Below are 22,207 nucleotides of genomic sequence, written 5' to 3' on the forward strand. Positions count from 1 at the left end.
AGTCGCTGGCTTCCCACCGCGGCGGCCCGGGTTCGATCCCGGGTCTGGTCAAGTGGGATTTGTGGTGGGCAAAGTGGCGCTGGGGCAGGTTTTCTCCGAGTATTTTGGTTTCCTCTGCCAATCTTCATTCCACCAACTGCTCCACAATCACCATCACCTATGATCAGGGGCTGGCACAATAGGCCAGAAGTGGCCGCAGTATAAGGACTTAGTCCCACCCCACTAGTAATAAAAGGTAAGGTTATAATTTGTGCGTCCTTCCAAGAATTTGGAGAATGCGACAACTGAAGGCAGTGATTAAATAATTGTGTGAGACGTACAAGTGGCCTTCTAGGAAGGTGTCTGACACATTCGCTTGGAATACCATCAATCCCACAGGCCTCTCTCAGTTTCTGCGGATTTATTGATTTCTGTATATTGCAGGTTCTTACATTTTCCAACTTGTACAACTTCAGACTTGCTTGAACTCAATTCTCCGCCCGCTGTCCATGGTTTTCGTCACACAAATTACGCGGTGTGAATTGATTTTCTTATCAATCCGCAATCTTTATGGCTCTATATACTTATGTTTATCTGATATATGATAGGCAAGACCTAAAGCACCACGAATAGAAAGAATGGAACGAATTTTTTAGAAATATTATTTCCATTAGATCAGAAACATCTGGAAAGTTTCGAAATGTGGTGTTGGAGAAGAATGGAGAAGATCAGTTGGACCGATTATGTGAGAAATGAAGAAGTGTTAATTAGAGTCAGAGAGTAGAGGAATATCCTACACGAAAGAAGAAAGCGGAAGGCTAATTGGATTGGTCATGTTTTACGCAGAAACTGCCTTCTAAAAGAAGCTATCGAAGGAAAGATAGATGGGCGGATAGAAGTGACAAGAAGACGAGGAAGAAGACGTAAGAAGATGCTGGATGATCTTGGGGACAGAAGAGGATACTGTCATTTGAAGGAGAAAGCTCTAGATCGCATTAAGTGGAGGAATTGTTTTGAAAGAGGCTGTGGACCTGTCGTCTGACAGATTACTGATGATAATGATTATTTCCATGTCCCTCTTCTCGGTTACAGAGGGTTTGTTATGTCTTAATTTTGTGCGATCATTCCACAGAGTAGTCCTTGGTTCGGACGCAAACGAGTTATTTTGTATATTGCAGAGCTGTTTCCTCGTACTAGACATTACCCTGGGCTTTAGTTGCGACCCCGGTGTAGGCCTATCTGCTGAAGCCTGTGTGTTAGAATATAATACGTTTTGTGCACAAGGCGGTTGGTATGTCCTGTCCAGCTATTAAGTTCATACTCAAGACATACATGCTTTTCGGGGCCAGCAGATTAGAACTTGACGCCTCGGGCATCCTTTTTATGGCGCATCGTGTGGAAGTCATGACGTTGGAATTTCACGTTCTTCAAAATGAGGAGCGCCATAAATACCAAAGCGACTTTATAATATGAAGTCACAAGTGAGTTTTGTGATAGCTCTTCGAATATGGCTTTATGCTTAAGTCTCTTTCTGGCATTGAAGCGTAGATAGGATAAGGGAATTGCAATGTCTTTGCAAATCATGCTTTTCTCTCTGTCCCGAAGAGCCAAGCAGAAAGAAATCTATTGTGTAGCCTTCCGAACACAGTGTGGGGTAACCTTGTTTCAGGCAGCTTTGAAAATTCACACTTATAACACCCGCGAGTACTGGAAAAGGTAATTGTTTTTTTTAGCTTTAAGTCATAAGCAGGGTCCGGATTTTGATGACATGTCATCGTATGCGATGCTCTTAAATATATAAATCTCGGATATGAGCTGCTGGTTACAGAAATGTAAATTTTATAGGTAATTTTTTGTCATTTTTTGACATTTTTAGGTTTAAGGTCTCTTTTTTCATTTTGAGGGGTAATTTTTTGATAAATTTTTGGACTTTTAAGGGTATATCTTCTCGTTTTTGGCCATTTTAGGGAATTTTTCTTCATATGTTTTCTGAAATGTGAATAACATTGAAGCGAAGTGTTCTTTCTTTTCTCCTCTAGGTCATTTTTCTGTATTTTTTCGGTCATTTTATAGTTCATTTTTTTAATATTTTCAGGTCATCAAAATCCGGGCCCAGGTCATAAGTAAGTTATATGCCACTTACCTAAATAATGTAACAGATTATGCATGCAACTCATTAAGCATACTAAAATATATGAGTCCTTTGAAGTTTTTACACATTTCATTGGATCACATGTTCATTTCTTGCAAGTTCACAAATTTCTTGTTGCATAAGTGATAAATTACAGATGACATAAACCAGAAGTGTGTACCTTGGTTTTCTTTAAAAACTGCCATATCGGACTATAGTTCATGTGAATGTTGTGTTACTGAGGTTTATGGTATTTTTTGTCATGCACCACTCTTTGTATATGTTGAGCCTTCCCTAAGAAAATCATTAGTTTTATCAGGAATCTGTGTAAAGCAGAATTTACATTAGACCAGTGAGAATCAAAATATTGCCCGTTCTATGACGTATAATGCAAATTCTCAGCGCCAGATCTATTCTGTATTCACCCAGAATTTTAAAATTTGTAACGTGCAGAAAGATAGGTTGCAACCTCCGTATCACCCCTAGCAACGAATTAGTTGTAACGTTAGCTAGGATTTAATTTCATTCAGATGTCAGTGTCATACGGCCCCATGAAGAATTTTCCCAGTATATTTTGCATATTCTGCTAAGGTTAAGACGTAACCAATGTGCTGAGTAAACGATATCATAAATAATAATTCTGTGTGCTTTCAGATACACAGCAAATTTTTAAAGTTACATATTAATTGAAATATACTCTACACTTATATGTTTAACCATCAACAGGGTTTTGGACTGCTGATTGGATTTATTGACAATTTAACACACGACTCGTGACTACGCCTAATTATATCACCATCACTGATTTTACACGCTGTACAAATCACTACAGCACACGTTAAGTATATTCCGTCTGCTTTCACTTGTCGTTTCCCAGTAACGGATCTTAACAATGGAGATTCTTCAACTACACCGACTGAGTCTTCTCTTCACAGACTACCGTACAATTTACTGTATTCAGGTACAATTCCAGTATTCACCGAGACAAACTTGGGAAAGAAAGGAATATTTTTAGCAGAAATAAATCCTGCTGTTATTCCTGCCGGGTATCTTCTGAATGCAGTTCTAGGCCATTGTTTCTTCGAGAAAATGTTCTATGAAACTGAAAAATGTATAACTTCAAGGGCTCAGATAATACATTTCAGTTTAGAGCCCTGTCCATTAAAATTTGTAGAAGTCTGCGAAGTGACTTGGAAGTGAAAAATGTAGACGGATATGCATTAAACCAATTTTCCACTAAGCACTACTTTTACTCTCATCAACTCAAAGCCTCAAATCTCAAAGTTACATGTTTATGTTGCAGATTTAAATTGCCTCGATAAGTGGAAAAATGTTCCATAGTAAGAATATTAATCGTACTAATATCAACAAAATGCTTTATTGCGGACTTGACAGCCGGGTTTCGTCTCCTGGAAAGATTATTTTTCGCCTGCACATCCACAGCTGCCCTGACGACCACCAAGAGTAATATAAAGCGTGAACCCAGGTATCCATCCGAGGGAGGAGCACATCTGATGAAGTGAATTTAATGTTCGTAAGTTTTGAGGTTCTCACAGCAATGGTTGGGGCACGCGGTAGCGTAGTTGGTTGAGGCACTGTGCTACAAGCCGGAAGATCGCGGGTTCGATTCCCGATGAGATTGCTAGATTTTTTTAATTTACCTAAACCTTCCAGCCGCCCTATCGCCTTGGAGTCGACTCAGCCTCTAACAGAAATGAGTGCCAGGAAACTTCCTGGGGTTTAAAGGGCGGTCGGCGCGTAAAGCTGACAACCTCACCCTCATCTGTGAGTCGATTGGCTAGGAAATGTGGGGGCGTCGACGTCTCACAAGCCTATGGGACGCCACGGCCTGTTACAAGGATAGCTTTACCTTTACCGTTACAGCAATGTTTATGAAGAAATCTATTTTCTGGGATGTAACATAGTATAATACTTTGAATAAATGATATAATGATACAAATTCCGTCCCAAGTGCAAACAATATATTATGTGTCCTTGATCTTGTTCCTCTACACTACATGTTTCGGCCTCAGACGGCCATCATCAGGTGTATAACACTCACGTCGGCACACAGCGGCACGCACACAGGAAGACTACACAGTATAACACCTATACAGTGTGGAAACAAGAACTAGCCGCCGCAGCACTTTAGACATAGGGCGAGTAACCCTAACAATTTTAAATTTTAAAATCTAGAAAAAAAAAAATTAAAGGATTTTAAAATTAGAACTAAAGATTTTATAGTGCTACTACAGGTACGTCAAAATTAACGTGTGTAAAATAATCTACAAACCAGACAGATATCAACGAAGTAGATGTTGATAATAACAAGGAAAGTGTTTTAAATGTTAAATTTTGGGCTGGGTGCAGTGTGACAGCGACGTGAGTGTTATACACCTGATGATGGCCGTCTGAGGCCGAAACATGTAGTGTGGGTGAACAAGATCAAGGACACATAATATATTGTTTGCACTTGGGACGGAATTTGTATCATTATATCATTTATCGTATGGAGTGCAACAGGATGCTTAAATATAATATTATAATACTTTGAAATTAAAACCGCTATTCGTCCGAAACTCCGGTTGATTTCCAACGAACTGCACTCCTAAAAGGCTGAGGTCCATCCTGCTTACTATGTATCTTTATTTCTTCAACAATCAGCTTTCGTATAAATGTCAAAGTTCAGTGCTTCAGAAGACCCCGTTGTCACTACCTCACTGTAATACCTCCTGAGGTGTGTTTATTGGATGTCTGATTCACGAACATTGCGCTTTGGTTTCCCCCTCACCGAACCTTCTATTCAACGAAGAAAAGTCTTGCCTCCTGCGCATCTCTTTGAACTTTGTGTGCCCCTAGTAGCAATGCAGACAGCAGAGCATAATGCTTCTGGGAACTCGTGCATCCTCCAGACATTGTATTCATCTTCGTGCTTGACAGAAACAGATAAACATATACAATGGAAAACTATGAGTGTATGGGGCGAGAAGGACGGATTACGGTCGGAAAGAAGACGGAAGGAAAAAGAAAATGACATCTACGGTGCGGGAGCTGCAACCAATTCTATATCTGACAACTGGAGGGAGGGACTCTTCTAATGCATGTTTCTAGGTATCGGACGTCAAGGCTCAATCCAGAGGCGCAAAATGGGAAATAATATACTTCTTAGGAATGGAGAATAAGTGCACAGCTGATATCTTGTGATGGATGACGTGGTATCAGCATGAACTTCGATATTCAGACGAAGAGTGAGGATTATCGTGATGGTAGCGCCACGTAAAATATAAATAAACTTTTGTCACTGATGCTGAAACCTTACTCTGATAGAATTTCGCTGCAGTTCCCTTCTTTTCTGAGGGCACGAGACTCAGAATTTTACAGTATCGGAACCTGTAAATGCGATCCAATGTACGCCTTACTGAAGTCTTTATGAAGTCCACGGATACTTACCTTGAAGTGTGAAGAAATTCACGGAGAAATTATTTTCATTGCTATTATCAGGCTCCATATTGTTCAGACCGGATATATCCAGTGCTTTTGAGCAAGGAATCTCGGTTTTAGCGTGCAAATCCTTAATTTTAGTTCCTATTCCTTCAAGATACTGTGGCATGACGCCCGAAAGCCGGAATAGTGAAGTCAGAATAGAGGTTTTTTGATAGGCAGCGTCTCGGTAAACATTTCCGCGGCAACGAATACCCAAACTACAATCGAGTAACTTTCGTTGCTATGCAGCAGCGCTGTAAACATGCCTTTCCGACAATAGAGATACTGTGTTTCTGCGTGCTCCGTACGAAGTAGTTATAAGGAGGTTCAGTTGAGAAGAATTGAGTCGAGTTTATAGACTCCAGCCTGGCTGGATGTGAGCTTTGGAGCAGAGGATTTGAATTGAGTTGGCAGTTGCAGAGTAATGGCAAAAAATGAATTAGGTGGTGCAAAGAAGACTTCATGTGTGAGACTGGTGTAGCTACTGTGTTGAAATCCGTTGCCAGACTGAGAACACTTAGCATGCTTAGTGATTTTTAAGTGTGTAGATCAGCGATAACGCTGTAATTACGTGTAGGTTCGAGTGCTGTGAATATTGTATCAAATCTTCCAATCCTAAACCCGTCTATAGTCACTAATACACGTGACAATTCGAAGGTGAATGTGTGATCACTAGGGCCCGGACTTTTCGAAAATGCATATGCGCGAATGCAAATGCAGATTTTGAGGGTTCTTGGTCGTTATTGCATATTCTAAACGTAAGAGCATATTTCTGCATATATGTTTGGAATTAATGATCATTTCAATGTTCTCTAAAAAAATCGGTTTTGCCTGTGTTTTGGACATCCCTTGCCAGTTGCTATTCTCAACTCTCTGAGAAACGGCACTTTTACCACTTACAGTACAAGCAGGTACCTTGGATAGTTCGAAAGGGAGGGGGTGGGATTTTCCTGCATTCCACTGACCACGACAGCAGACAGTAGCATCAGAGGGTTGGTCTCGAGAGAAGTCTTTTCAGTTAGTGTGTTACTATTTACTTTAATAGTCTGCATAAAGAAAGTGTTCGTGTACTGAAAATGCCTAAAGGAAAGTGCAGCAGCAGATATTTAAAAATTCGGTGGGTGTCGGGTAATAGTGACGAAAGTGACTATTCAACAGAGGTTGTCGTCGTGTACTGTCAAGTTTGCGCAAAGGAAGTAAAATGCGAAAAGAAATTTAAACTTGAACAACACTCAAGAACGACTGCATATATTGCGGCAAAGAAGGGGAAGAAGAACAGCACACCACAACATCTACTTCTTACACAGGTCAAACCCAAGTCTGTTAATATATTTTCAGCCAATCTTCATAAGGCTTTAGTATGCAGCAACAATCCATGGAATAAATTAAGCACTCCAGTTGTGCGATAATTTCTGGATACTTCAAAAAATCCCAGACGAATCAACTCTCAGAAAAAAATATCTACCTTTGCTGTATGAATCTACTCTGGAGTCAATCCGTTCTGACATAGGAGGGAACTGTGTCTGGATATCGGTGGATGAGACAACTGATTTATGTGGCCGATACATAGCAAATTTCGTAGTTGGTAAGCTACATCCAGACGAACCCGGCAAACCTCATCTTCTTGCTTGCAAAGTACTAGAGAAAACCAACCATAGCACAACAGCAAGATCTGTAAATGATTCTCTGCGACTACTATGGCCATCTGAAAATGAGAATAGTTGTTGTAAGGTGCTTGTATTACTCACAGATGCAGCTTCCTATATGCTGAAAGCAGCAAAGGTCTTACAAGTATTTTATCCAACTCTTATACACGTGACCTGTTTAGTGCACGGATTACACTGCATTGCAGAAAAAGTACGCGCACAGTTTCCCGCTGTTAACAATAAATTGCAAGTGGGAAAAAACTGTTTCTGAAAGCACCAGCTCGTGTCCAGTTCTACAAAGATTGCCTACCTCAGGTTCCTCTGCCACCTGAACCTCTCCTAACCAGGTGGGGGTCATGGATATCCGTAGTTTCATTTTATCAGGAAAATTTCAATCAAGCAAAAGAAGTGGTTACAAAACTTGAAGATGTGTATGCATGTGTCCGTGAAGCAAAAGTGGTGTTTGGAAGTGATACTGTTTATCAAGATGTGAATTTTATCCATGCACATTTTTCTGCAGTTTCAAAAGCCATTGAGAGCTTAGAATCTTGTGGTGGACTCCTTCACGACTCACTTGAACTCGTTCAGGTAGCAACTTGTTCACTGAATTCCGCTCCAGGCGAAATTGGAGAGAAGATTAAATTCAAGTTAGAAAAGGTGTTGAATTCGAACCCAGGACTAAAAAAGTTTCAGTCAGTCAGTACTTAAGTGAAACTGGGTATCTTTGCCAGATGAATGTTCCGAACCTTCGGCGCCAGTGTATAAATACTGTCCAATCACATCAGTTGATGTATGAAGATAATTCTCAGCCTATAAACTCATTTTGCTGGATAATAGACGCATTTTGTCTCCAGAAAACACTGAAAGACTTCTAGTTGCCTCTTGTGATGCTACTTTCTGCAGTGAATGATGCGTGTAAATAGATGAGTCTGAATAAAGTGACCTCTTTCTTAAGTGCATATTGTTTTATTTTTGGTGCATATTTTAAGTGTTTTTAGCGCATAAAGTTCCGGGCCCTAGTGATAACCGACGGAAAAACTTCATTGTGGACATTAATGAGCGTGAAGTTCATCTAAGCAAAGTTTTAAGAGTTAATTCCTACTTCGCAAAATATGCACTGCATCTCCAGTACAAAAACAGATAAGTTGAATTTGTTTAGAGGACAAACTTAATTTATTATAAAAATCATAAGAAGCCAATAAATGAATTCTGTGAACACAATTCGGGGGTTTAAATCATAAAGCAAGTCGTGTGTGTAATTCTCCCTCTGATATTAAGGTTTAACGAGGTGAGTTGAATTACCTGTACTGTTTATATGCGTCTGTAAACACATCATATATAGCACACGCTGTAACATATTAAAAGTATTCATTCTGCCAGCACAGTGCATTTGTGTGTTTCACATGGTTGTCACAGTAAACATTGATTTTTCCGCAGACAGCGCAAAGTGCTTGGCCTTATAGCGGAGGTATAATGTGTTTCCTATGAGATATGTTTCACATGTTTGGGTGACTTGAGACGGGGTTCAGATTGGTAATTCTTTTATTTACCACTTACAGGTTGTAACTACAATTAATTATAACATTGTTACTGATTTTCACACTCCAAAGCACTCCACACTAATCTCTTCAGTCTATCTGCACTAGTCTTCAGAAATGGTTACTTTCCATCTATTTGTAATTCTGTATTTCAGCATCCTGTTGCAAATCTTTAATTAATATTAATGTATATCACAGTCCGTCAATAATGCAACACTTGTTCCTTTTTTATTCCTCCAATTTCACAATTTAACACTTAACACAACATGTTTCGGCTATAGATGGCCATCTTCAGGTGCCTCAATGTATCGAAACTGCTACACTGCTCTTATGTGCGCTAACGGGAAGGTGTGTTTGGATAGCCGTTGGCTAGCAGTGGATTTCCGCTCTGGCTCCACTATTCCGGCTTTCAGGCATTTTGTCACAGTATGTTAACCTCTGGATGAGATTATTGTGCTGAAGGCGCCCTAACGCCACGCTATTCTTGTGTAATGTGCGGACATTTTTACAATTTTATCGGATTCGAATTCTACAGAAAACCCTTTAGAATAAAAAACTCTGCAACATACTACAGAACGTATAACTTTTGCCCAAAATATGCAAATTAATCCTGGTTAAACTAAATCATGAGCTCTGTAATAAATCAGGAAACTGTATACTCAACTGCGGTCAGAAGTTAATTTCAATTGTAAATCTGCCATTGTGCGGCTGCCATGTATTATGCAGACATCATGACTGCTGTGTCTCAGGATCTACGAAGTGATGGATTTTTGACAGTCATTCAATAAAGCTGTTGCTTGACTTCAAAATATGCATATTAGCCTGGTTTCACTTCCGAGTTAGAGGTGGAACCCCATCTCCAACTTGTCAACAAGGCTCATTTACATTGTGTTACTCGTCCGCCCCTACACAGCAGGAATGTGCTGTTGATACGCACAGCGCCACTGTCGACGGGTTCATGGATACAACCCACATCTTGATCACGAACACTGAAGCCTTACTGACAGGGATATTCTGCAAACATGTCAAAAACATTGTGCTTTTCTATAGTCATTTCCTGGAGAAAAATATTGAGAATTTTCTGTAGTAACACCCGTCGTTAACGTCGACTCTATGAGAGCAGCATTGTTAAAACGGAAAAGCGCAAAATGTATTACAGTAACGTGAAGGTACACAACCCGGTACGGAAGTAACAAAACACTTCAATGCCCAACCACACTTTCTTCCTGAGAATTAAAGCATATTTCTTCATAAAGAATTTTAATCTAAAATATACTCGTTTGCATAAAAATGTCAGTCGAAAAGATGGAGGAACGTTATAAGCGGTGACATAGATGGTAAATTAATAATAAAATTAAACGGGCAAATAGGGCGTGAGTTTGAGGGTAGACTCGTTTATTTCAGGATAGCGTTCTGTGTTGAGCGCTTGTGAACATGACAATGAACAGTCTGGTTCCATAAACGATGTGAAACTTCCTTACTAGGTGACGACTATCAGCTTGGAGGTTTGCATTTGTTGATGGGTCGTATTTATATCAGTGTTTGTTTCATGAGAATGAGCTGTGTGATGGGCAAAGGTTTGCAGACAAATTTGGCTCTAAGATCCTGACAGCACGTAGCCAATGACGGAAGGTGTCTGTTAGGAAGACGTGTTATGTTTATTAAATGACTTCTTCTTTAATCATGTTTCCTCTATGATGTTAATATAATTTTTAGCGCAGTCTTTCAAAATAAATGCTCAGCTTGTCGCATGCTTTCACCCCGGTTGTATGCTGTGCTTATTCTGCGACCCTGAAGATGGAGGCGATATGTTCCTCCGAAAAGTCTATTTTCTTTCAACGGACTAAACGACGTTATATCTCAGAAGACTGTTGTCGTCATAACCACCATTGTGAGAAACTCAAATGTTACAATCTTATTACGTTCCTTAGAGTAATAAAATGCTTCTTATTTTGCATAAGAATTCTACTATTGTCTGTTCAACTGCAGAAGCAGACTGTGTTAAATATTTATGTGCTAAATTGTCTAAAATTGAGGCGGAATTCATGTAAGGATTATTGAAAACAAAGTCTCATCCTTGGAACTCCGCAGCAAACCAGTGCTAGGGCATGACTGGATTCACCTGTGTACTGTCTTATGACATGTGACACTGTGTAGTCTAAAAGAAGTTCACTCACGTTTCGGGGGAGCGTATTTCCTCAATCTTCAGGCATAAGGATAAGCCCAGCAAGCAAGGAAGCAAGCAACAGTTGAAAGTGCTTTCAGCCCCGAAGACTGAGACAGTACGCCGCACCACGACAACGGTAAATTTGTATAACACTACAGAGTGTCACACGCCAGATGACAGAACTCTTCATTGCTTAACGTGTCAGTACCCTGGCTTGTATTCTTTACTTATTTGTGGGAATATTCCGTTTTTATGTTGATTTATACAAACTTCTCGTTTATATGCTCTTCGTTATTGCTTTATTTGTTGTTGAATCATCATTGGTACATAAGAAATTTTATATGCTTGACTTTAATTATCTGTCCCAGTATTTATAGCTGTCCTGTTATATAATTTGTAAGGTGCAAGGTCCAATCCATGTGGTGTTTCAACATTTTTGTTTTCTCCCAAGTACGTTATTTTTTATATGTTTGATATATATAACCTCACTTCTGCATGTTCTTTTAAAGGGAGAGAGGATCTAGCTCTCTCCCTTTAACGGAACCTCCCTTCTGCAGGTTCTGTTAAAGGGAGAGAGGATCTAGCTCTCTCCCTTTAACAGAACCTCCCTTCTGTAGGTTATGTTAAAGAGAGAGAGGATCTAGCTCTCTCCCTTTAACAGAACCTCCCTTCTGTAGGTTCTGTTATATGGAGAGAGAATCTAGCTCTCTCCCTTTAACAGAACCTCCCTTCTGCAGGTTATGTTAAAGAGAGAGAGGATCTAGCTCTCTCCCTTTAACAGAACCTCCCTTCTGTAGGTTCTGTTATATGGAGAGAGAATCTAGCTCTCTCCCTTTAACAGAACCTCCATTCTGCAGGTTCCGTTGAAGGGAGAGAGGATCTAGCTCTCTCGATTGGTCCTGAGTGGGCTTTCAACGTGCGGATGGAGACACAGTCCATTCCCCGAAACGTTGTTTTCAATAAAGATAGGCTAGTGTCAGTCATTGTGCTGGAATGGTACTGTTTCGTTGTACACATGTTGGCATTTGAAATGTGTGGAAAGAAAACATGTAAATATTTTCACAGGCAACAAAGCGCAACAAGGCATGAATAATAACATGAATATAGCTTATGTATATGTGCTTACTACACATATTTAAAGTATGCTACATAATGGGATAGCTGTGAAATACTGAAGTGTTGAACTAACATCGAAGCCTTTATGTTGCGTCATTCTTGCGGAAAATGTGGCGAAACACTGACCAAATAAACTATTACTGTGTGAGATACATTATTTTTATTTCATTGAATATTAATATATTTCTGCGCCGAATACTGAGATAGCTGGATCTGCCGAAACGTTGGTACGTGTCTACCAAACTGCATGACATCACATCTCAGAAGCGATCTTGACGTCAACTAACCAAGCAACTTACATGTATTTACCCCCTGCCCTCATGTGGGCTAGTAGTTGCTTAGTGCCTTTAAATTTTCCTTGGCACTAGAGCCCCAGTGGGCCTATGCCTACCTCCATGAACTTCTCCGTTCACTTCGGTTTTTCTAGATCTTACACATTCGGTAGGACTCCTTGGGCGGGTGAGCAACTCGTCGCAAGGCCTCTACCTGTACACAAACACAGAAAAACACACACACAAACTAAACATCCATGTCCTGAGTAGGATTCGAACCCACGAACCCGGTTTCCAAGCGAGCGAAGACAGTACATGCCTTAGACCGCTCGGCTACCGTGACCGGCCCAGTGCCTTTAATAGAACCAAATAATTCATCGCTATGTTCACAAGAGCGATGTACTGAGCAGTATTCTCTTCTGGCTACCTTTGATCCACATCTCACATAATTTAAGATTCATTTCAGAAAAATATATTATCTGTGTATGAACATGGATAAAGTGGATTGGGCAAGTCTGGCAGGAATATACTCGTATGTGTCGAGCTGTAGGAATTACACGTATATTGAGAATTTTGCTACAGAATTTGTGCAGTCAGTGGGATATGTTGGAACCATTTTTATATATGTGTTTTATGCATCATGGGTACATTATTGTCAGTTCCATTTTAATGAAAAAGGTAAAAAGAAAGACTTAAGGCAAGTGTGAAATTGTCCCAAGGACGTTCAGAAATATACGAATATCTAAAGTTGCCATGCTTTTAACAATTTCAGAAATTAGTAGTGATTGGTTCTAGGCAAGTAGCTGGCGTTATGTAGTCCAGTTTTACGCATGCGCCATACGTCAACATTTAAAGCCCTTACCAACAGTTCCTCATGAGCTAAATGAAAACGTAGTGTCACACCTGAACTTGATGACGTAATTGTGACAGGCAGTTCATGTTAGACAGCGTATAATTGCATTAACTTATATTGTTACAAAATGTTCAAGCTAAAACATTGTGCAAAGGCTGTGTGTAGATGTCGATGAGGCTCTTACACAAAAGCCGTTTCAGATACAAGGCTTTCTTCATTTACGCATAATACTTATTTGTATTAAGTTTAGGCCAATAGATAAATTTTTAAGAAATCCTCTGTCCAGATCGCTGGACCATTAAAATGATTTTCGCAGATTTACGCAAGATCCACCAACCACGTGCTTTCTGTAATTGAGAACTGGTACAAGGCCGAGTTTACATCAGTGTCGGTTCGGGATTTTATAAAATTCTGTTTCATTATATATATGAAACCGTCGCGGAAAAATTAGTATCTGTATTTAACTGCATATTTAGTGGCCTGACTGTAAGGTTGAGCATGAAGCAGGCTGCACGGGAACCTCTCCGTGAGGACATAAAACAATACAATTGGTATAAGATAGATGCTTCCATTTCTTCGGCTCAGCAGAAGGACAACGGAAGGTTACAGATATAAACTGACGTGAGTCAGGGCAATAAATGGAGTAGAGGTGTCCTTCCGCGCAGAACGTCCTCACGGCGCTGCTCTCACTCCAGGGATATCGAGCAGCAACCTGCCGTGAGGACGAAACGTCTGCCTCCGCAAATCGCTGGCATTCCATCAGCACTGGAACTCGGCAGCGCAACATACAGCTTGCAACGTGTTTCATGTTGGCCGCGCCATAGCTCAAGCGGTTAGCCGCTGGCTTCACACCGCGGCGGCCCCGGTTCGAGCCCGGGTCAGGTCATGTGGGATTTGTGGTGGACAAAGTGGCGCTGGGGCAGGTTTTCTCCGAGTACTTCGGTTTCCCCTGCCAATCTTCATTCCACCAATTGCTCCACAATCACCCTCACCTATCATCTGGATCTGGTATAATAGACCGGAAGTGGCCGCAGTACAAGGGACTTAGTCCCACCCCACTAGAAATAAAAGAAATATATCATGTTCTTATGAATCATCATATCCTTAGAAATATTTTTCCCCACTCTATTGGCGCATAAGCATCATTCGTATGAAGATTAGGTCTCCATTATGTTATCTGGGACAAGGTTACTTTGGTATCAGTTTTGTAGCAGGCACTATGCTCCTAGAGTACTCACTCTGACTCCGGTTTGTGAACGTAGAATGGTAGAGACTTCATATACTCATATTATGCGTACTTTTGGTAATATTTAACGAATTATTAAGAAAAATCATTCCAAATATAATTTTTTTTTCTTGGCACTACAGCCCCAGTGAGCCTAGGCCCACCTCCATGAAACTCTCCGTTTCACTTCGGTTTTACTAGATCTTAGACATTCGGTAGGAATCCTTGGGCGAGTGATCAGCTCGTCGCAAGGCCTCTACCTCACAAACACAGAAAGACGCACACAAACATCCATGGCCTAAGTGGGATTCGAACCCACGATCCCGGCTTCCGAGCGAGCGAAGACAGTGCACGCCTTAGACCGCTCGGCTACCGTGACCGGCAAATATAATGTTAGACGTCGGAATATATTTTCTTTATATATCCCGCTGGTATATAGGTAGAAATTCTGTACAAGAACAATGTCCATAGCAGCATAATCTCTCCCACTTGCTTAATCGACTGGTGTAATGGTTTCCACCGCTGTACAAGATTCGTAAATCCGATGTCATGCATCCCATATGCAGCATAGCGCAGATCGTCTGAGACAAAAAGTAGATGACAGTGCAGAATTACAATGAATGACGTGTATGACCGGCATGCGACCAGATGATGCTTCCATGTCGGCTTTAAGTACCGTGTACTTAACGACGCCGCCAGTAGCGTCGAGTGCAGGACGTGCGTGGAGAGATTATAGTCTAATTTGCTGCAGGATGTCGGAGTTTGCCTGAAGGGAGTGAGGGTAACAACGAAGAACGTGCACCTGAACCCGGAACCTCCAAAATACGGAACATACACAGGCCTGCTAACCATTTAACGTTGATATTCGATTCTGATCATGCAGGGCTGGAGGCGTGTTTCACCCGATATGATAATTTCGCTAGTTTTCACGAAAAGAACGGGAGTAGGAATTTCTTCTGAAGAAAGAGAGGTTTGGCTGTTAATAATCTTGCTCCTGGTTTCGATTCAAAGCTTGGAAACCAGTTCTACTAACTGCTGTTGCAGTAGTTTTCTTCAGCACCTCCAGACAAGTTTTGGGATAATATCGCAAAGTAGACCATTGTCGTTTTCTTCGGTAGCCTTCTCAGTTCAGTGTTAGTTAGTTAGTTATTGGAGAGGGTGGGTTTCCCCATGCACTTAGACCTGTATTGGTCCATTGTGCTTCCCTCTATGATTTCTACCAGTCTCTATATCCTACCGGTACTGGTGCTTACCATCAGTCCCGCCCAGCCAGCGAGACCGGCTCTACTAGCTGAGAGGTATCTATAATGCTTCCCCCATCTACCAGAGGTATTAGAGACTGCTGTTGGGCGGGAAACGTCCGTAATTTGGCTCAGTGACCTCCTTTGGAGATATGAGGTTCTTTTACGTGCCGTAAAGCTACGACACGGGACCCACGGCTTAAAGTCCCTCCCGGAGGACTTGTTCCCTGAATTTTTCCGCCCTTAAAAATTCGACGACCTCCGCCGGGTATTTGAACCCGCGTACTACGAGTCGTGAGGTGGGAACGTTACCTCTAGACTACGGAGGCCGCTTTCAGTTCAGTGTTGAAAACCGGCAACACGCCCTAAACCTAATAAATCACGGTTCTGATGGAGTGTATTTAAATAAAAGCAATCTAACCACGTTCCGTCACTTGGTTCACTCATGCTCTGAGACGGTACGGTATGTACAGTAGCTGTCTTCCGCATCCATTTGGACTCATCGCCTACAGTTCTTGTAACACATACTGCATTGGACGTTACGTAAGTCCAGCTGTTGTCACAGCATCTCAAAATAACCGAATAAACTAGAAATAACTTCGCTTCCTTGAACAAATTTCTTGATATTTTACCTTAAATTAAAATTATAATTGCTGACACCGAAACTCTGGAAATGTTTTTATTCTGTAACAGATCGAGAAAGTGCACTAATAATCTGAAGCAAACCTGTACATACAGTATGCGCCAAAATGTGCAGTACTGAAACTCGCGCATCTCGAAACTATAACAGTCTCACTGGATTACACATAAACAAATTCTTCAAATCACACTTTAAATTCTCACAGGCCGACCTCCTGTATTCTTCTGTACTCCTGGTTCCAGTTCGCTCTTCATTCTCAGCTGCTGAACCCTCATGGACTGTCACTTAAAACTGAAATCTGTTAAAAGTCAAAGTAAAGGTCACATTGCGACTGACGGTCAGTGTCAGTCATTTAGTAAGCCTCGGTGTCGAGCCCCATCTGGGGCCGATGACAAGATATTTATTACTGTATGACAGTTACGGTCTTGTTTTTGTGGGGCGCCCTCTCTCACGAGAGGACGGGTCTGTCTTTTGCATATGATACTGGCCCTTTCCAGCACAGTCTTTCTCGGGTCGAGTCCCTTGGACTCGCTACGATATTTTACTTTCTCAGATTTGAGACTTCCCTTTTCGTCTCCTCCTACGACTCGCAGGGTCACGGTGGAGGTATTCGATGCCGCCTCCACACGGGTTTGAAACCTGTTATATTTGTAACTGGTTATAGAGCCTTCGCACAGACCACGCAGGAAACAGTCTCTATTGTTGTAGAGGCGCGTTGACCTCATCGTTGCATAGCAACGGTTGCAGCACGAACCCCGTAGAAAGCCAGTCACGTGATAGCTATTCGCCAGCCCATTGGCGCGCTGACTCTTGCCTAGCAGCTAGCTATAAACATTTGTTCTGTTGTTGAGTGCGCTTAAGCAAGATGTTTATCGCGCTGTTGCCTAGCTATACACGTTACAGTATACACTCAACAGGATTTCTTTTGCAAGAATTGTTTTTGCTTTTAACAAGATTTGTGTTTCAACTTTTCGCAAGATAAGCTGTTTTCAATACGGATTGTAAAATTAGGTATGATCTCCGTGTAAAGAACGAATTATAGCCCTACTGGAAAGTTAGAGACAAATATTAAATTTATGGGTAACTAAATGTAGACTTCTGACACGAATATTCATCAGAATCCGTCCAGTATTGGCGGAGATGAAATATATGGACACGCACCAATATGGCTTCCTCATTATGAGTTTAGTGTATGCACTTCCTGCGAGGAGTATATAAATACGCCAGGGAACATTAGCACTATGAGCTGAGTCCAGAATTTGTTATACGTTTCTAGTGCGACTCTGTCAGTGATCATCAGTGTTACTGAAATATTACACCTTTGGAAGCAGTGAATCTGACAATCCACAGTGAGCCTATTTGTATTGTCTGTGAAGTGCTGAAACTGTAATATCGCTATTGTTCCATGTTCTGCAGAAGACAATGGCTAATACGAATTGAATATTATTAACATGAATAATTAGGCGTTAAATACCGAGAAAGAGGCTTTATTTGAAACTATCTAATCAAGGAAGCTTTTAAGCTGCAGAAATCCGCTAATACTGAGAGACGGGAGGAATATTGTACATTGAAGAGCTTCATAATTTTTGCTATTTACCCTGTGATGATACAGCCAAAGGCAACGAGATGATTGGAGCGTGCTGCAGGCAAGAGGAAGATGAAAAATGCATACAAGATGTTATTCATATTCGAAAGGAACACGCAACTTGGAAGACCTGGACCCAGATTTGAGTGCAGTAGTAAAATGGATCGAGAAGAAGTGAGGTTATGAGCTTTTTAAAAAGATAGAGAACGTGAAGTTTGCAGCCTCCTGGCTTGTGACACGGTGCAGCTTGCTGGATAGTGTCAAGCTACAGAGCGTCATATCCCAGAAGACATTAACCAACAGAATGGCTGCTCACAGAACTTGAAATCTCAGGATTTGAACCTTCGAACTTTGTAATATATGTTGGGAATTTCTCAGTTACTTGGGCGGCTGTTAGATTTTCAAGAATTGTGATCCGTGAAGTTAGTTTTAGTAAGGAAAATTTCAAGTAAAATATAACTATCTAACCTCTGTGTTCCACTCGGCATCGATCTTCGCGGTCCACGCATTTAGCGCTATGTTCCACTCGGCATCGATCTTCGCGGTCCACGCATTTAGCGCCATGTTCCACTCGGCATCGATCTTCGCGGTCCACGCATTTAGCGCCATGTTCCACTCGGCATCGATCTTCGCGGTCCACGCATTTAGCGCCATGTTCCACTCGGCATCGATCTTCGCGGTCCACGCATTTAGCGCCATGTTCCACTCGGCATCGATCTTCGCGGTCCACGCATTTAGCGCCATGTTCCACTCGGCATCGATCTTCGCGGTTCACGCATGTGCAAAATTGCTACCCTTTCAAACATAGGAACAACAATTAAATTTGTATTTATCTATTAATATCGAAACCATCATGTTCCTAGAACCACTTCCTTGACACCGTTTCACTGAAGAAAAGATGTATTCTATGTCCCTCTTTGGTGTCTCCACGCTTATCGTGGTGAGGGGGTTTGAGTATGCCAAGGACCCTGAGAGCTATACCAGCGGTAGCGTAGCTACTGGCAGGGCCTCCCTTGCTGGACAGGTCAAAGGGTAGGCATCAGACGAAGAGAGACACCAAAAACCAAAAACTGATGCCGGAAGCAGCGTCATCAGCAGCGACTTGAAGCACAGAGCAAATGATGCTCGAGATGGTTCAAGTTCGTATAGCAACAGGCGTGACCAGAGTGGTTTGAACGGCTGTTGTACTGCGATGTGGAAAGCAAATGGAAAAACTACCACATTATCACTTTTCCTGGATAGTCTCTTTCCGAAAACAGAGACACCATGTATGCGAACCAGAAGACGTAAGAAGATGCTGGATGACCTTGGGGACAGAAGAGGATATTCTCGTTTGAAGGAGAAAGCTCTAGATCGCATTAAGTGGAGGAACTGTTTTTGAAGAGACTGTGGACCTGTCGTCTGACAGATTACCCATGAATGAATAAATGTACCCAGTCGTTTAAGGACGTTCTAAAAATATATATGGGTTTTAATTATTAGTGAAGGAAGTTTCAATACAGGCTTTGCAAGCATATTTATTATGTATCCATACAATACTTCACTTACCTAGCACAATTAGTTTGTCAGTTATTGGTCTTAGTGGAAGTTTAAGTATAAATTTCTAGTAGCCGCTAGGGTATTATTGAATTTTATAGAATATTATTGTCTTAATTGAAGTTGCGTATTCTAAGAAGATGTGTAACCACGCAAACTTTATGTCAAATAAATTACATCGATGTCTCTTCAGTTATTCAGACTGGCACATTGGTCATTCCGATATCAGTGACACTAAAATAAAACCGAGTTTTGACTGTCCTTCAGTAGCTTGTTAATTATTTGCTTCTTGAAAACCCATTATTTGTTTCAGCATTTATAAAAGTTTTCTCGCCAAATAAAAAAAGAAAGCTAAATAGCCGACCGGTATCCATTCCCGAGCGAGATACGAACCTGCGATCATACTAATCGAGATATCTAAGATTTTGCTCGCATATTCGTATACAGGTTGTGTTATACGTGCTTAATTTCATTGACAATTAGTATGGCAGAAATGAATTTAAAATTATCTCCTGAAAAGGAAAGGACTTCACTTCACTTCACTTCACTTCCCTCCCATCTTTATTTCACTGTATCCTGCTTTCACTGCTTGTTGGTAAATTTTATGCTCGGCATAAATCCCTCTTAATATTTTGGAGCCTCATGCTAACCACATATTGCATGGAATGACTTTTCTCTATTTAATTAATATTTATAGAACTTGTAGAGATGCAGAGAACATTCGTCAAAGACGGTAGAGGAAAAGAGAAAGCTGGAGGTTTCTAAGGAAAAGTTCTACCCAATTTGAAGAAGAAGAAGAAGAAGAAGAAGAAAGTTTCTCAGAGTTTTAAAGTTGCCTTCGAGCGGTTTCCTATATCCGCAGACTATTCACTCTTAAATCCTTCTAATAAAAAATATAGCTCCTCTCCTTGCTACAAATTAATTAAAAGATGATACACTTAAAATCTTAATATTCTTGAAGAAATGTATATCTTGTGAGGCAGCAGTTTAAATATAAATGCAAATAGAAATGACGGTAAAGGATGTAGTTTCATAGTAATAGTTATGAATCCAGTTTCAAATTATGTGCGAACAAAAACTGTTTTTCCGCCTCCGAGAAACCTGTCATAGGATTCGAGGTTTTCAATATTTTTCTCCGTCTCTCTCCGAACTTAAGATATGAATCTTGTTCCGCCTGCAGAACTTATTTAGCGCCCAGTAACATGCGAAGATGATCATGAAACAAGGAGAGGCAAGGATTTCAAAGTTTACGATCGGTGTTCATTTGTATGTGCTGTCCCAGAAGTCATTTGGCATGACGGAGAAAGCCACGAAGATGAGACTTTCGAACGCAACATATTAACTCAGTTGCTCTGAATTATCCGTTCAGGAATGGAAAAAATCATTAAGGAAAGCAAGATGGCCAGTAACAGGGATTTGAACCGGTTTATTCTCCGTTAAAATCCCGATTGTTCCCACAGCACCAGGGCACTCGGTAACAGTGCATTCTGCACAGGTTATGTTCAGTAGTGTTAAGAAGACATTGAATCAATAGCTGAAGAACAAAATAATAATTCATTTGTACCACCTCAATTAGACTTTTTTATTGCTAGTTGCTAGTTGGGTGGGACTAAGTCCCTTGTACTGCGGCCACTTCCTGTCAGTTACACGCAGTGTCCTCAGTTTCCGCCTGCTCTTTCAGAAGGTACATTATCTGATGGAAGTGTGCACTAACACAATGATAAACTAATTTTAGTATAGCATATGTAATCTACTGTGTTTCATTTTTAATTATTATAATTTTATAGGCTACAATAAATTTGGTTAGTGGGACTCCTTCCCCGGGGTTAAAGCAGCTGAGACGTGAAAATGACCACTCGCCTTCATCTAGTGCCGAGGTCAAGAATGACGGAGCTAAATCTCGACTCTCCAAATATGTCTCCATGGCGTAGTGCTTAATTAATTAATGCACAGGGACGATACTTTTTATTAAGTATTTTATTNGGGCACGCGGTAGCGTAGCTGGTCGAGACACTATGCTACATGGAGGACGGTCGCGGGTTCGAGTCCCGATAATGTGTTTTCTTTTCAATTGATCTAATCCTTCCAGCCGCACTATGGCCCCTGAGGTCCATCTTCCTGGGTGTAAAGGGCGGCCGGCGCGTAAGGCTGACAAACTTACCGCCGTCTGTGAGGCGACTGTCTAGACAATATGGGATCCTCGACGTCTCACACCCCTATGGACCTTCACGGTCTGTTACAGGGATAGCTTTACCTATCTTTTTACCATTAGAATATCGTGTGACATATATTTGTTTGATTATATTTCACACGCCACAACACTGCTGTTAGTACATTATAAATTGACAGCTGTTTTCCACATTTGTAACTGATAAAATTTGACTCGAATCGTGGTTGAACTTTTCAGAATGTAAAATTCGCATAACAGCTTTCATCATGCTAGAAGACCAATTCATTTTGACTTTATATTGTATTACATAGATACTGGAGTGTGTAATACATATCAAATCAACTGAAAATCCAAACGTTATTTCTGATAGTTTCATTTCGTCACTGATGCATTGACGAACGAATAGGTTTTTTGTCAGATTTAATTAATTATTTCATCATGCTTCGACCACTCTGTGGTCATCATCACGTGCTTATAAGCGTTGTGAACAATGAATTCAATGTTCATTGTGCAATGGTGATTAATTAGTAAATAATTCCCCATCTAGAAACATGAATGGAGCGCTGCAAACGTTGCACCGACGCTGCAGGATCCTGCAGTGTACGTCTGTGGGTAGGACGAATAG

The 22,207-nt window shown here is 41.0% G+C and overlaps 1 long non-coding RNA gene and 1 other non-coding gene across 2 annotated transcripts in view; one reads left to right on the plus strand and one right to left on the minus strand.

Moving 5' to 3' along the window:
- Positions 1-22,207, plus strand: part of LOC111871469 — a 398,884-nt gene that overhangs the window by 205,293 nt on the left and 171,384 nt on the right. The window contains exon 3 of the long non-coding RNA XR_002844026.2: positions 2,075-2,102. This is a non-coding gene — a long non-coding RNA (uncharacterized LOC111871469). The remainder of the gene's footprint in view (positions 1-2,074; positions 2,103-22,207) is intronic.
- LOC111871484 lies at positions 11,554-11,670 on the minus strand. The gene has a single exon (XR_002844028.1). It is a non-coding gene; the product is annotated as a small nucleolar RNA SNORA11 (small nucleolar RNA).

Source organism: Cryptotermes secundus, unplaced genomic scaffold, assembly GCF_002891405.2.
Source record: "Cryptotermes secundus unplaced genomic scaffold, Csec_1.0 scaffold465, whole genome shotgun sequence".
Lineage (NCBI taxonomy): Eukaryota > Metazoa > Arthropoda > Insecta > Blattodea > Kalotermitidae > Cryptotermes > Cryptotermes secundus.